The following is a 14,613-nucleotide window of genomic DNA, read 5'->3' on the forward strand; positions in this document are numbered from 1 at the left end:
GCAATCACAGCCAAGCTAGCAATAGAGTTGCTTGATCTAGGAAGCTGGATTTTGTGCACAAATTGTCTAATTTGTGATGAGGTAGCGGGTTTGGTGGTTTTTTCATTTTTAGACTTCTTTTGTTTCCTTAATGATGTTATTTTTAGGCTTCCAGCCTTACTTTTTTTAGGGTTGAATATTGGATGAGGCAGTAACGTGGGTGGGTTCGTACAGTGTATTATCTTGCAATGTTATTATGATTGCTTCATTAGAAATGATGGGTTCAGCTACGTTATTTGCCGACCCTATAGATGGTGACATCTCCACTCGAATTATATGTGGAACAGTTGGAAGCGGTGGATGACAGTTTTCTACTGGCATAGAAGCACCTTTTGCCTACATATTAATATGTTTTAACATTAAGTCGCGATCGATTTGTGGTAACATGGCAGCTGTTTTGATTTTTCTGTATGCCATGTAACCACTTAACAAAGCCGTCAATTTGTTTTGATTGCTTAGAGATATTTAGGTCCAATGTTTCAAAAAGTTTGCTTAGTGACTGGATAGCTGCATTCATGGCCGTTAATGTTACTTCTAATAAATGTAATTGGATATTAAATGTTTCACGATTTGGTAAAAGTAAAGGTTCACTGTGGAGTATATCGTGTTGGTCATAAAAAAGACAATTCGAGTGAGCCATGTTTAGACTCCCTGAATATGTCCAGTGATGGGGGATAAAGATCTCACATTATGTAGGCGTTCAGAATCGAGTGTTATGACGGGCGTTGACTCAATATTATTAGTCTGTGTACTTGTTTCCAAATCAGGGTTTGGTAAATGTTCGTCACCTGATGATTTCTCATGATTTCAAATATCTACTATTGAGACTTCTCTCAATAAGAACGTATCAGAAACGTAGGGATTGAGTACGTATTGTTGACGCTCTGTAGCAGATTCATGCAGTGAATTGTCTATCTCGTTCTCTTTGGTTAGATCTGTCACCGTATTATTACATACAATTTCAACTGCTTCATCGTGCAGCTGGGTCGGGAAGAAAACGAGGCTAATGGCCTCTGACGGCGTGACAAAAGAATCTGTTTCAGATATTTTTGACGATGTTTCAGAGCGGGCTATACAGAATCCTCGAATGTCGCCAAGTGCCGGTTTGTTGCACAGGATTCCCACAGCCTTTATTTTGCGCCTTTGTTTGAAAGAGGTGTAGTAAATACTTTTCCTGCACCACTCTGGATGCGGCTGTAGCCCGCGTAAGCACCTTATTGTCGGACATGTCAAGTTGTAAGACTTGTAAATGAGCTTGCATAAATGAAACAAAAATCACCACAACTTTTATAATTACAATGTCCGCCTCGCTGCTTGCGTTGCAGCAAAGCAGCCTACCTCAACACTTCCTCACGACTTCACAAATGCACGCGCGCAATGCGCGTGTTCGTGGAAATTATAGGAAGTGAGGTAGGCAAGGCTGGGCACCACAGGGCGGCGCTTCTGCAAAAAAAAAAGCTCAATCCACTTCCAAAAAGCACTTTGCACACAACAGTAGTTCGGAGCTCAACAATAGCTCTACACTAGCAGTAACGCTCTCTGAAACCAGCGGAAACAAAGGAGAATCAGCAGGTATCAATGGAGGGTGTCATCCTTTGAGTGTCTTTACAAAGTTTGAATCACAGTCAGCATAATGCACCACTTCAGAAGCACTCGATGTATCAGAACTCCCTGCAGCAAAGCATCCTACCTCAAGACTTCCTCACAAATGCGCGTGTTCGTGGAAATTATAGGAAGTGAGGTAGGCAAGGCTGGGCACCATGGGGCGGCGCTTCCTCTAAAAAAAAATAAGCTCAATCCACTTCCAAAAAGCACTTCGCACACGGCAGTAATTCAGAAGTTCGGAGCTCAACAATAGCAGTAACGCTCTCTCAAGACTTCCTCACAACTTCATGAATGTTGCCCTCTGTTCCTGGGCTTGGCAACTCTACATGGCCTCGGGGAGTGGAGGGGGTCTCAGTGCAGGGTTACTCCTGACTGCCACTTCACCTGCACAGTCCACTTCTCGGGAATGTGCTCCCCGCTCTCCCAGTGTGAGCCTTGCTTCCTTCCCCAGGGGAGACTTGCCTTGCAGTCCCTCCCCTCACTCCACAGGACTCACCAACGGCAGACGCACGTGGCAGGGGTCCCAGCTGTCACTTCTCTCCCCTGCTCTCCTCCACAGGGACTGGGCGGCTACCTAACAGATCCTCCTCCCTGTGTGGGTCCTTTGCAATCAGCGTGCAGCATCTGCAGCAGCTCCTTCCCTTACCGGCGTATTCACTGCCTGTGTTCCACGCTCCTTTGGGCCAGCACGTGTCTTGGCTCTCCACCGTTCTGCCTCGTTATATGCCTTCTCGCGCTCACGTTCGGGCACCTGCAGTCCTGCTCCTACAGATCTCGGCCCTGCACTACTACTCCCTGAGCTGCAGCCACTCCACAGCCCCCTTTGGGTCCGGAAGCCACACTGGGTCACTGCCCTTACATCCCTCACAGAAGAGACCTTTCTTCAGGGCTGTGCGCTGTCCCGGGTTGTTGCTCCACTTCTTCCCTTGTGCTGGGTCCTCTCACTCCCCCTCTGCCAGGCCTCGCCGCGCGGCAGGCGCGCCTTCCCCTTCCGACTCTGGGGAGCTCTGCTCCTCTGCCTCCTCACAGCTGCAGGCCCTGCGCACCAATTCCCCTTCTTGCTGTGCGTGTCAGGACTTTCTAATCTCACTGACTCCCCTCTGGGTTCACCAGTCCACAGTTACTCTGTGTCTCCCCGGCAGGCCTCTGCTTCTCTCTGAGGACGCAGCGACGGCACTGCTGCTACTTATCAGTTGGCGAGTCTCAAGGCCTCTCCGGCTTTCAGCTCAGAGCACTGCCCCAACTGTCTTTTCAGTTGCAGGCACCTGGTTCTGAGCCCCTCAGCAAGCCGGCACCTTCTTCTCCGATCTCAGGCTCTGGGGGAAGGCACATTATCCTCTCTTTTATTCCGACATGGACAGGAGCACCTGTTCACATGGCCATCTTCATCCGCGCCCCTCTTTGTGTATTTTAATGTCTAAGAGTGAGGGCCAGATATCCTGTGTCAGAACGTTTTACTTTAGTTTTGTTAGGCAGGGAAATCCTAGTCAGGGTAGGGATAGTGAGGCGTTTGATGAAATGTATGATTTAATAAAATGGTGTATTTTGAAAAATCATCCAAAAGTTGCCCGCCTCACATTTCTGACCCCTCACACATTACAGACCAAAACTTAACACAATACCTCCAGGAGCTCTTTCTTGACCTAAAGTCCTCCACTGGAAATGAGGAACGCATCAAGTTAGACCGCGTCTACCCAGCCTACCAAAAAGAAAAAGGCCTAATACCAGATGTCTTCACACAAATCCACTTCTAGGACAAGGAGCTCATCTTCAAGTAGGCATGATCAAGAGGCCCAATAAGCTTCCACTCTTCGCGCATCACAATCTTTCAAGATGTCTTTGTGGCCCCGCTCGCCAAGCGCCAAGCCCTAAAAGAGGTCACTGCTTGGCTGAAAGCCAAAGAGATCAGGTACTTATTGCGCCCACTCAGCACCCTTTCCTTCTCACACGCTAGACTGAGTTGGGCCATATCCAGTCCCTGAGACACTGAGGCTCTTCTCCGCCCTGAACCTGGTGACACAAACAACAGTTCAACGTTAAAGGTACCTCTACCAAGAGGGCTCAGGAGGGCACCTAAGGGCTAACCATTATTAGCCAAAAGAACAAAAGAAGAAAGAATAAACATCAAACCATGAGGTGTAGCTCCGTCATGTCAAGCCGCAGAGACTTGAGCGGGGAGCCGGGTGATACGGGAGGTTCTAAGACCTAGCAACCCACTGCCTAGGAGCCGCCTGCATCGATGGATCGCCCACCCGAAACCAAGATGAACATGAATGGTCATAGGTTCTATTTTTAGACTTTAAGTTACCTTTGTTTATTTGTTTCCCAGTTAGTACAGGACATGTTTGTTCAGTTAATTATGCATCAGTTAGGGTTTATAGTTCCTTTCGTTGAGCATGAAAGGGAGAAAAGAAATGCACCAACCATCATGGGCCTTGTATGAACGGCCAAAATCAGCTATCAGGACACACCTACTTGACCACTTAAATGGGTGCGAACTTGACTGAAGTCTGCCTTACCTCGCCCCTAAAAAGAAAAATAACTCTCGCCCACTTTTCCCAGTTAGGGTCCCATATCTTTATGCATCAAGAGACTCACCTGCTAAAGACAGACGAGCAGCAGTTGTGCTCCAAACGTTTCCCAATGCAGTTCTTCACCACAAGTGGGGTGGAGGGGACGAGACAGGGTTGCTATCCGCCCGGATAGAGACATACCCTTGGATAAGAAGGCTATCTTCCGAGATCAAGGAGGGAGATACCTTATGGTGAAAGGTCTAGTATTTGGTCATGTATTTACCCTGTCTGCCATCTATGCCCGAACGAGATACAGGATACATTCTTTCTCGAGCTATCCCCTAGAATCACCTATTTTATGCATGGCCACCTGATGATAGTGGGAATTTTCAACACTACACTAAATTCTGCACAATATAACACTCTCAGCTACAGCACAAGACTACAAAAATGCAAAAGCCCTACAAAATCCTTTGAGCAACCTGAATGTAACAGATATTTGGAGACTCCAGCACGGAGAGGAAAGGGATTACTCCTTCTCCCGACATATCTACAAATGGCACTCCTGAATTGACATACTTCTCTCCACAGCTTTGCTCCCTATAATAGAAGACACTAGCATAGGTATTCGGGTCCATTCAGCCCACTCACCAGTATAGGCTAATCTGCGCCTTGAGCGCCTGCTGCGCCCACACCTAGCTGGAGAATAAGAGGCCCCTCTGAAAGACCTGGTTATTCATCAAGAGGGAACAGTTCTGATTAATTCATATTTTGAAACTAGCATGACTCAAGGCACTTTCTACCATCTGGGATGCCTGTAAGGCAGTTGTTAATTTACCTTTAATTTCCCAAACCTTCACCTACACTAGAGTGAGAGAAGAAATCATGAAAGCATTAGAAGCAGATGTGAGGCTCAGCAAATGTGCCTTTAACATAGGATCTCCCTTAGAGCTCAAAGAAAACTGCATTGCCTGCAGTAAATTGGGAGCTCACCTTGCCAATCGCATGGCACGGGCATTAATCTACACTAAGCAATCATACTATACCCAGGGGAATAAGGCAAATAGACTTCTGGCCAATAAATTGATGAAAATCGGAAGCACAAATTACATATTGATGAAGAGACGAAAATCAAGTATTCTCCCAAATAATGTCTGGTGACTCGTGCATGCAAGCTGATCAACAAGCCTATTTGTGGGGGATCACCCTGCCGCAAATGACGGATAGCCAGTTTGCCCTCTTAGAAGCACCCATAACCGAGGAGGAGGTGGGATCGATCATTTGCAATCACCGCCCTACAAATCCCCTGTCCCAGATGGGTATATCTAATGTTTTATAAATGATTCCAACCTCACATCGTACAGAACCTTCCTAGACTGTTAAACTCCTTTTTGGACTCATGGATAGTCCCCAATTCTGTGGCAGAATCCACCACCTTGCTAATTCTCAAACCAGGAAAAGCACTAACCAGTTGCTCCTTGTAAAGGCCCATATCGCTCCTGAATAAAGATGCACAGATTTTTAGGGGAAAATCTGAGCAAATCGGCTATCCTTAACCCTTCCAACACCCATACATTCTGTTCAGTCATGATTTGTTTCAGGTTCACCCCCCCTCCCAACACAAATATCCGAAGAGCTGTATTGACTGGGCCCCCGAAAACAGATACCTCTTAAGCTGATAGGTCTTCATTTCAATAAGGCATTTGATAAAGTTGTTTGGCAGTTCTTAGCCATGGTGATGTCCGGGATGGGGTTTGGCTCCAATTTCAAGACATGGGTTAAAGCAATGTTACAAATCCCGAATACAAATCTTATAATCAATATCCAACTCTCACCACAGATTAATCTTTCTAGATTGGTGCACCAAGGCTATTCCCTTTACCCACTCCTTTTTGCCCTCTTTATAGAGCCATTTGAATCAAAATGAGAGCTAACCGCGAAATAAGTGTGCTTACCATAACATAATGACAAAGTAGAGCCCCTGATGGCCACCCATAGGAATGCCTCCAACTTAGAATGGGAAGCATCCACCCTGGACTAACTAGGGATCAAACTGTCCAAAAAAGAAGGTAAACGTCTGCACTGTAACGCACTGCCCTGTCTAAAAACCTTGCCTCAGACTTCAATAGATGGACAGATCAAGATAGCTCATAAATAAGTATTTCAGCCATAGAAATAAACCTTGTCCCAAAAATGTTATTCATTTTCAGTAGCCTCCAAATCAAGATCCATGGGAGAGTCCTACGGCTACCCCACAAATCACAAGGAAGGTGTTAATCTGCTCACCTGCCTTTAGGGGGATTGAAGTCCCAGACCTCACCTAATATTTATTAGCGGCCCAGATTGCACAGGTTTTCCTATGGTTGCTTGACCCCGCTAACACAAACTGAACACTTATCGAGCTGGTACCTACAGAGATCCGGTTGGTGAGTTTGATGTCTGGGGTGGGAGGAGGGTTCACGACAAACTTGTGGTCAGCTGCCAGCTGCTGGAGCTAGCTCTGTCCTACTATTTTATTGTGAATTAGCCCAGAAGCTGTGGCAGGTTCGACCAGGGATGGGACATTTCTCCCCAGTGGTTTGTACTTTACTTTAAAAATGTATATTGCGCAGGCCATGGACCCGTGGGCTTAAGGGCGCAACAGAACATAAAAATAAATATAAAACATAAGCTGGAACGCAGTGGCCACATTACAGAAAGTATGAGCGCATTAGGCAAACAGGAGTGTCTTTAGTTTCTTTTTAAAAACATCTGTAGACTCAATGCCCCTTAATTGCAGAGGCAGGTCGTTCCAAGCCTTAGGGGATGCGTTGTGAAAGGCGCCCTTTGAGGCCTTCATCGTCCTACACCTAGGAAGCATCAAAAGCTCCTGATTGCTAGATCTAAGCGATCTTCCATGAATTCTATTTGCTAAAAGATCCTGAAGGTATGCAGGCCTTTTGCCCTGCCTGCATTTATGTGCAATTAAATGTAGCCAAAACAGGATCCTTGACTCAATCGGAAGCCAGTGCAGAGCTTGTCTAGCCACTGATACATAATCTCTCCGGGCAAGTCTCATGCACTGCCCCGTTCTGAGTGACCTGTAGCTTATTACAGACTGACTTATTGATTCCCACAAGGAGGCTAGAGCAATAGTCAATCTTGGCCCCTACAATTGCTCTCGCAATAGTCTGTGTTGGCTTGGGTGGTGAGAGGCCGAAGATGAGCCAAAAGTTTAATATAATAGGCAGAGGCCAATACCAAGCTCCCAATACCAAGCTCCCAACATGAGCCTTCATGCTAAGATGCTGATAAAAAATGACACCTAAAGTCTTGACCTTCTTTAGAGGGATTATCTTTGAGGCCCCAATATGAAAACTCTCATATACCGGCCCTAGTTGCTGTATCGTGTAGGGGATCCGACAATCAACAGCTCAGTTTTATCCCTGTTCAGAGATGGGCTATTTTGAACCATCCAATTCTCTATTGAAGCATATATCTTATTCAGCTGAGCTTCGTCAGTGTCATGAATCCTAGTCATAGGGATGATACACTGCGTGTCATCAGCATAGTTTGTAAATACCACTCCCTCTTGTGCTAAAAGGGCAAAGAATGGTGCTGTAAATATATTGTACAGACATGGCGATGTAATTTTAAGGCTATAGGCATCGCTGCTGCCTCCTTAACATATACTCTGCTCTCACGGTTGCAAAGGAAAGATGAAATCCACTGAACTGCAGCCAGTGTAAACTTTGCGACATCCCGCAACCTGGCGAACCATTATAGAATGGTCCACCAGGTAGAAGGCTGCCAACAAATCCAGTAGCATCAGCATCAATGCTTTATTCTTGTCAATATGGTTCAAGAGCCTGGCCTTCAATTCGAGCAGGGCCGTCTCTGTTCCATACCCCTGCCTGAATCCAGATTGGTGGTCATTGATAACAGGAAATGTATTTTGATGCTCTGCAATTTGCATGTATTTTTAACAAGAAAGGGGTATTGGTAATCGGCCTGTAATTATTAGGGGAGCCTACGGGTAGTCCTGTTTTTTTTTTTAAATGTTGTTTTATTACATTTTTCACAGTCATTACATACGGGCAAAACATTGTTTGAAATACAATATAAACCTTAACCTTTCCCCCCCCGTCCCTTCCCAAACAAAACCACGTTGTCTTTGTTGTAACGTCCCTCCCTCCCCGGTGTCGTCTTCCGAGTGTATCGTTATCCAGTATCCTCGTGGTCGTGGTGTGTGGGCAAATTGTTCTTTTGTGGTCTTGGCTGCTTGCTCGAGGCAGAGTCGTGTGTATTATCTGAGCCTACCCGGGTGGGACTCTTCTCAAATGCTAGTTATATTCACTGGTCATGATCAACAAGCCGTCGAAGACCGAGTCCTCTCCCTTTACATACTGGAATCCTTTAAATATTAATGATTTAATTATATATTTATTCACAAATTCCCCCGTAACAGTTCATACAGAACAGATTTCCCATGAAGAGCTGCAGTAATTTTTTCCATTTTACAGATATTGGTGGCAACATTAATCCATTCTTTCTTACCCGTTACATGTGCCCCTTTCCATTGCATCACCAGGCAAGTCTGCGCTTTCAATAGGAGTGGCGCTGCCACTCCCTTTATTCTCCTGAGCTCCCCTTCAAACTCCTCCAACCCAAATAGTATGAGAAGAGGTTCAGTAGTTCGTTGGATCCCATCCAGTTCCCTAATACAACAGAGCACTTCGTCCCAGTAAACCTTAATAAGGGGACATCCCCACCACATATGCCAGTAATCTGCCCTCCCACTGCATTGACGCCAGCACAAGGGACTAGTTGACTGGAACATCTTGGATAACCTGTGCGGGTCATATCGCCATCTGTCCATGAGCTTGATGGCATGCAGCTTGTACCATAGGTCGGGGTCTATCTCAGAACTTAGATGCCTTTCCCATCTGAGTTGCAAAGTTTCAGTTGATCCCTTTCCTGCAAGTAATATGGCTCTGTACGTAGCGGATATTAGGCCCCTAGAGTGTGTCTTTTTGTCTAGGATATCCTCAAAAGGGGTAAGGTCCTTCTGGACCTTGTCTTTCCATATGTCTTTTGTAAGGATACCTTTGAGCTGGAGGAAGGGAAAGGCCGGTAGGGGGCCTATCGCCAGTGCGTCTTCCAATTCAGAGATCGTAACAAAAGTGCCCACCTTCCAGAGTTGACCCACTCTCTCCAGACCTGCTTCAAACCAAGATTGAAAGCGTTCATGATTAGGAATGTCTTCTCTAATTCCGGGTGCCCAAATGTGACTCAAAGGAGACGTCCATGAAGTGATGCCCCGCGTATTAACCCCTTCCCACCAGATTTCCCATATGGTGCCCAACATAGGATGGTCCCTAATTCTGCGTATGAGCTTGCTCCTCGGGACCCATAGCCATTCCGCAACCATGGCTGGGGCCGACTTGGAGTTTTCAAAGTCTATCCATTGAAGTCCCTTCTGCCCCCTGAAATGGGGATTGAGAACTCTTAGCTGCGCTGACTCATAACATTTCAGGAGATCTGGTAAACCCACACCACCCATGTCTTTGGGTAATGTCTTTGGGTAACGTCAAGACCTCATATGTTATCCTTGCCTTTTTCCCCTGCCACAGAAACCTCAGGATCGCCCTTTTTATCCCACAAAAGAAAGATTTCGGAAGGCGAATCGGAAGCATTTGGAATGTGTACAAGAATCTGGGCTTACACACCATCTTCACAGTGAGTCTCCCAAGCCAAGATATTGGGCCTCATTACACGGTAGGCGGTAAGGGTTTACCGGTACCGGTATTTTACCGGTACCGGTAAATCCTTACCGCCTTACTACGAGGTCCCTTTGCGGGTTGGGGAATTTAACGCCTGCTTTTTGCAGGCATTAAAAACCAACCCGCAAAGGGACCAGGGAGCTAATTACGGTACCGCAATTTGCGGCACCTTAATTAGCACCTTCCCCATTCCCATAGAGCCCTATGGGGCAAAAATGGGAATGGGGAAGGGCAATGGGGGAAGGGGGAGTTACCGCCCCACCAACCTTGGAATAGGGCGGTAATTCCTCTTTCCACCAAGGCAGTGCCGGTATTTTACCTGCATGGACCAAGGTGCTAACAGCACCTTGGTCCACCGCACTCCGTGTAATGAGGCCCATTGTAAGTTTCTCCCATTTTTCTAGGTCAGCCCGGAAGCTCGAGCGAAGAGGAGGAAAGTTGACCTCATATAGGGTGTCTAGATCCCTAGTTAGATCTATCCCCAAATAGCAGAGGGTGTCAGGGAATAGAATGGACTTGGCTCTCTTGATCTTGAAACCAGCCAGTGTCCCATACCGTTCAATCAAGTGGATCGCTCTAGGTATGAAAGTCGGAGGATTCCGTACGTGTAACAGCAGGTCATCCGCATATAGGGCTACTTTGTATTCTCTCCCACTGACCCTAAGTCCCTGAGCAAGGGGCTTGAGGGAGAGGGCAAACAGTATCTCCGAGAGGGGGCAACCATGTCGCGTTCCTCTACCAAGGTCAAACCAGCAGGAGTAATCGCCATTAACTGCTACTGACGCTTTGGGGGAAGAGTACACTGCCTTCACTCCCTTTCTGAACCGAGGACCCAGTCCCACTTTGCCCAGGACCGCCTCTAGCAAACCCCTTTCCACCCTATCGAACGCCTTCTCCGCGTCGACAGAGAGGAGGACCGGGTCCCCTACCATTTTCTGTGACTCGTGGATCAGATGCAGTGTCTTCCGCATTGTATCTTCACCCTGCCGTCCCATTATAAACCTGACCTGGTCAGAGTGTACCAGGCAAGACATGTACGTTTCAAGCCTCGCTGCAAGTACCCTTGTGTAGATCTTGGCATCAATATTTAGTAACGATATGGGGCGGTATGATCCGCACTTTTTAGGGTCTTTGCCCTCCTTAGGGATCACTGTGAAGAACGCACGGGAGAAAGAGTCACGGGCCACACCTGTCTCATGGACATCATAAAACAGCTCCACCATGAAGGGGAGGAGAGAAGAGAAAGGATTTATAGAAACCTGCTGTGTAACCGTCCTCCCCTGGGGCCTTCCCTAGGGGCAGTCTCTTCACAGCCTTCTTGATCTCTGCTGCAGTGATCGGGGCGTTGAGTTCGGCAGCCTCAGCGCGAGAACGTTTCGGCATCTGCACGTTCTCTATGTAATCGTCTATTTCCGACCGCTTACGGTCAGCCTCAGATTTGTATGGAGTCTCATAAAACATTGCAAACGCTTCCGGGATCCCTTTTGTCTCTATGTTCGGAGTACCCTCTTTCCCCTCTATGGATTCCACCGCCCTCTCGGTTTGCTGATCCCACAATCTGGCTGCCAGCAGTGCACCCGCCTTGTCTCCTTTCTCGTAAAACTTCTGTTTAAGAAGCTGTAGTTTCCGAACTATCTGACCTTCCTCTAGGATGCAGAGTTCCTCTCTTTTACGTTTGGCTTCCTGGATCTTACTCCCCCTCTCTTTCGTGGCATTCTGTGCTGCTCTGTCCAGCTGGGCTATCTCCTTTCTCAGTCTGCCTTCTATTAGCTCCCTCTCTTTCTTTTGACTAGCTCCTTCTCTGATCAAGATCCCCTGCCATATTGCCTTTCCCGCCTCTCAGACCCTCTTCCTTGGCCCCTCCCCTGTGTTATTTGTTTTGAAGTATTCCCTTATTTCCCCCTCCATCTCAGTTCGGAAGACCGGATCCTTCCACAGTGACTTATTACATTTCCACTTTGATCCCCTGTGCGGGAGACCTGCCCAGTCTAAATTTACCGTGACCATGTCATGATCAGACCATGTGATCGGGAAAGTCTCTGAGCCCAGCGCTGTACAGATAATCGATCCTGGTGAAGGTACCATGGGGTGTCGAATAAAAGGTGTAGCCCTTTTCATTCGGGTGGAGGCCCCTCCATACATCCCTCAGCCCATAAATATCTAGCATTTCCATGCCCCCAGGCTGACCTCCACCTAGTGGATCTTGTGTTTCAGGATTACCCACCTGTCTATCCAGTTTAACATCCACCCAGAGGTTAAAGTCTCTCCTCAAGATTACATGCCCGGAGGCCTCTAACATCATTTTCGGGAGCGTTCTCTGTAGAAATCAGGATTGACCTGTATTGGGGGCATACACGGTTGCCAGTCTGAATGCGACTTTACGTGCAGTACCCACAATCATGAGAGCCCTCCCCTCCGCGTCTGCCCACACCTTGTTCACCTTCAGATTCAGATCTCTTCTCACAAGAATACCTACTCCCGCCTTCCTCAGCGGGCCTGAGCCCCAATGTTCCGCCCCCAATCTCGGACCCAGGATCCTACGTTCCTCTCCGCGTGCATACTTGGTTTCCTGCAGAAACAACACATCTAGTCTCGCCCTTCAAAACTCCCTGGCCACTAGGGACCTTTTTGTGGGCGAATTTAGTCCCTTAACATTCAGTGTCCCCACCCTGAGGAGGCTATTTCTTTGGGTGACTTGGTCTACTGACATTTCTTCCTTAATGCATCTGTTGAGCCATTGTCATGCCCCAGCGACCAAAGCCCGTAAATCATCACACATGTGACCACTCGTAATCTGCCCGAATGTGGACCCCTTCTCGCCCATCCCTCCCCCTCCTCTGCCCCCCCTTAAAGGCGGCTGAAACTGCTAGGTTAATATCAGTAGGCTGCTTTGGGACCACCAGCGGGGACCAGTTACCGCACATTCCCTTCTCTAAACATTCTCATTAACGTTGAGCCCCCTCCCACCCCAACATAACAAACAAATCAAAAAGTCCCCAACAGGACATTCCCTAGTCATGCCCCCTTTGCCAATATGTCACCAGGGCCAGCAGAGGCTAAGACTCCCACAGTTAACTGCATCTGTATGCCCCAATCCTCCCAAACCAATTCAGTTCCCTTTAACCGTGGCCACTGGAGGTCTGAGCAACAACACTCAGATCAGCGGTTGTACAGCCGCATGTTGTTGAATTCAATGAGTGTCTCCGGAGCGCGCTAGGTCATGACCTTCCCATCTCGCTGAAGGCACCAATATGTCCTTGGTTGGTGTTCGGAAACCGCAAGAGTCTTTTAGATGTCCGCGTCTGAGGAGACATTCACCCTCCTGTATATCCTGGATCCCGGTATACGTCTCGGTCTCGGCCCTTGAATACACCATTGTGTCGTTGTCTCGCCTCCCATCTTGGTTCTTCTCATTTTCCTGATTGCCCAGGAGTTCAGCCATGCAGTTTTTGATCTGTCCCTCTCCGTCCTGAGCCTCTCCTTCCGTCCTTCCAGCTTGAACGTGAGAGAGAATGGGTAGCCCCATCTGTAGCGGACTCCTTTATCCTTCAACCATTCCGTGAGGGGCATGCACATTCATCTCAGGGCCAGAGTCAGAGACGACAAGTCTCGGAAGATTGTCACTCTGGCCACATCCAGTGTGACTGGACCACTGCGTTTCGCTTTCTCCAAGATTCTGGCCCTGTCACCGTAATTGTGGAACCGAACCAGGGCGGTCCTCTGGTGGCTCCCCCTGCTCTATGAATCCTGTCAATCTTTGCCTCGTCGATGGAGTCATCTTCAAATAAGAGTTTCATGATATCATGGAGTGTCCTTTTTAGATACTGGTCAGACTGTCCCTCTCTTTCCGGAATGCCAAAAAATCTTAGGTTATTCCACATTTCACGATTTTCCAAATCATCCATCTTTAGGCGGAATTCCTCTTGCCGGGTCTCCAGTTCTGTTATTCTCTGGTCCATCTGCGTCTCAAGAGTGTTGAGCGAGGTTTGATTGGTTTCCACCCCCTCAAGCCTCTCTTCCATCTTGTCCATCCACTGGGTGATTCTATCGACCTTTCTACCAATGTCTGCTCTCATGTTCTTGATTTCTTCTAACAAGGCCGCCACATCTCCTTTGGTTGCCGCCGAGTCTGTTCCTGATGTTGCCATGATGAGTCTATGAGAAGTTTCAGGGTCAGGGCGAAGTGGGATATATCTATACGTCGCCAACTTCTGCCTTGTTTCCATGTACCCCAGGTATGCCGTGTGTGCTTTGCTTCTGAGACTCTCCACGCAGCTTCTCTGCCCGTTTGACCGGAGAGCTGTTAGAGGTAGGGCAGAGCCACGACTCCCCCCTCCCGAACCCCTTACAAAGCGTTTGTCTCTCTTGAGTGCTCTGCCAATGACTAGCGTCCGCTTCTCTGTGGGCCTTTCCTTCAGGAGGGTACTGTTGGGAGTGGATCACACTGTTCTCCAGAATGGGGTCTGGCATGGATTCACATGTTCATGAATATTCCCCGTCGTCAGGCTGGGAATCCTCGGTAAAGAAAAAACCAGTATCAGTTTCGTTTCTGATCTGTCTTTCGCAGTAACAACCAATCACTGGTCTCTGCGTCATACTGACCACAGCCAATGACTGCCCTCTACCTAAGCACCGCCTCTGGCAGCCATCTTCAGATTTTTACCGCACGTTCATGTCCTCGTGCTATTGCTCTC

At 47.8% G+C, this 14,613-nt stretch overlaps 1 protein-coding gene across 2 annotated transcripts in view; it reads left to right on the forward strand.

Moving 5' to 3' along the window:
* The window catches only part of HERC3 (HECT and RLD domain containing E3 ubiquitin protein ligase 3), a 1,960,519-nt gene that overhangs the window by 1,546,667 nt on the left and 399,239 nt on the right, over positions 1-14,613 (forward strand). The gene's annotated exons all lie outside the window — the stretch shown is intronic.

Source organism: Ambystoma mexicanum, chromosome 6q, assembly GCF_040938575.1.
Source record: "Ambystoma mexicanum isolate Mex_15411 chromosome 6q, UKY_AmexF1_1, whole genome shotgun sequence".
Taxonomy (NCBI): Eukaryota; Metazoa; Chordata; class Amphibia; order Caudata; family Ambystomatidae; genus Ambystoma; species Ambystoma mexicanum.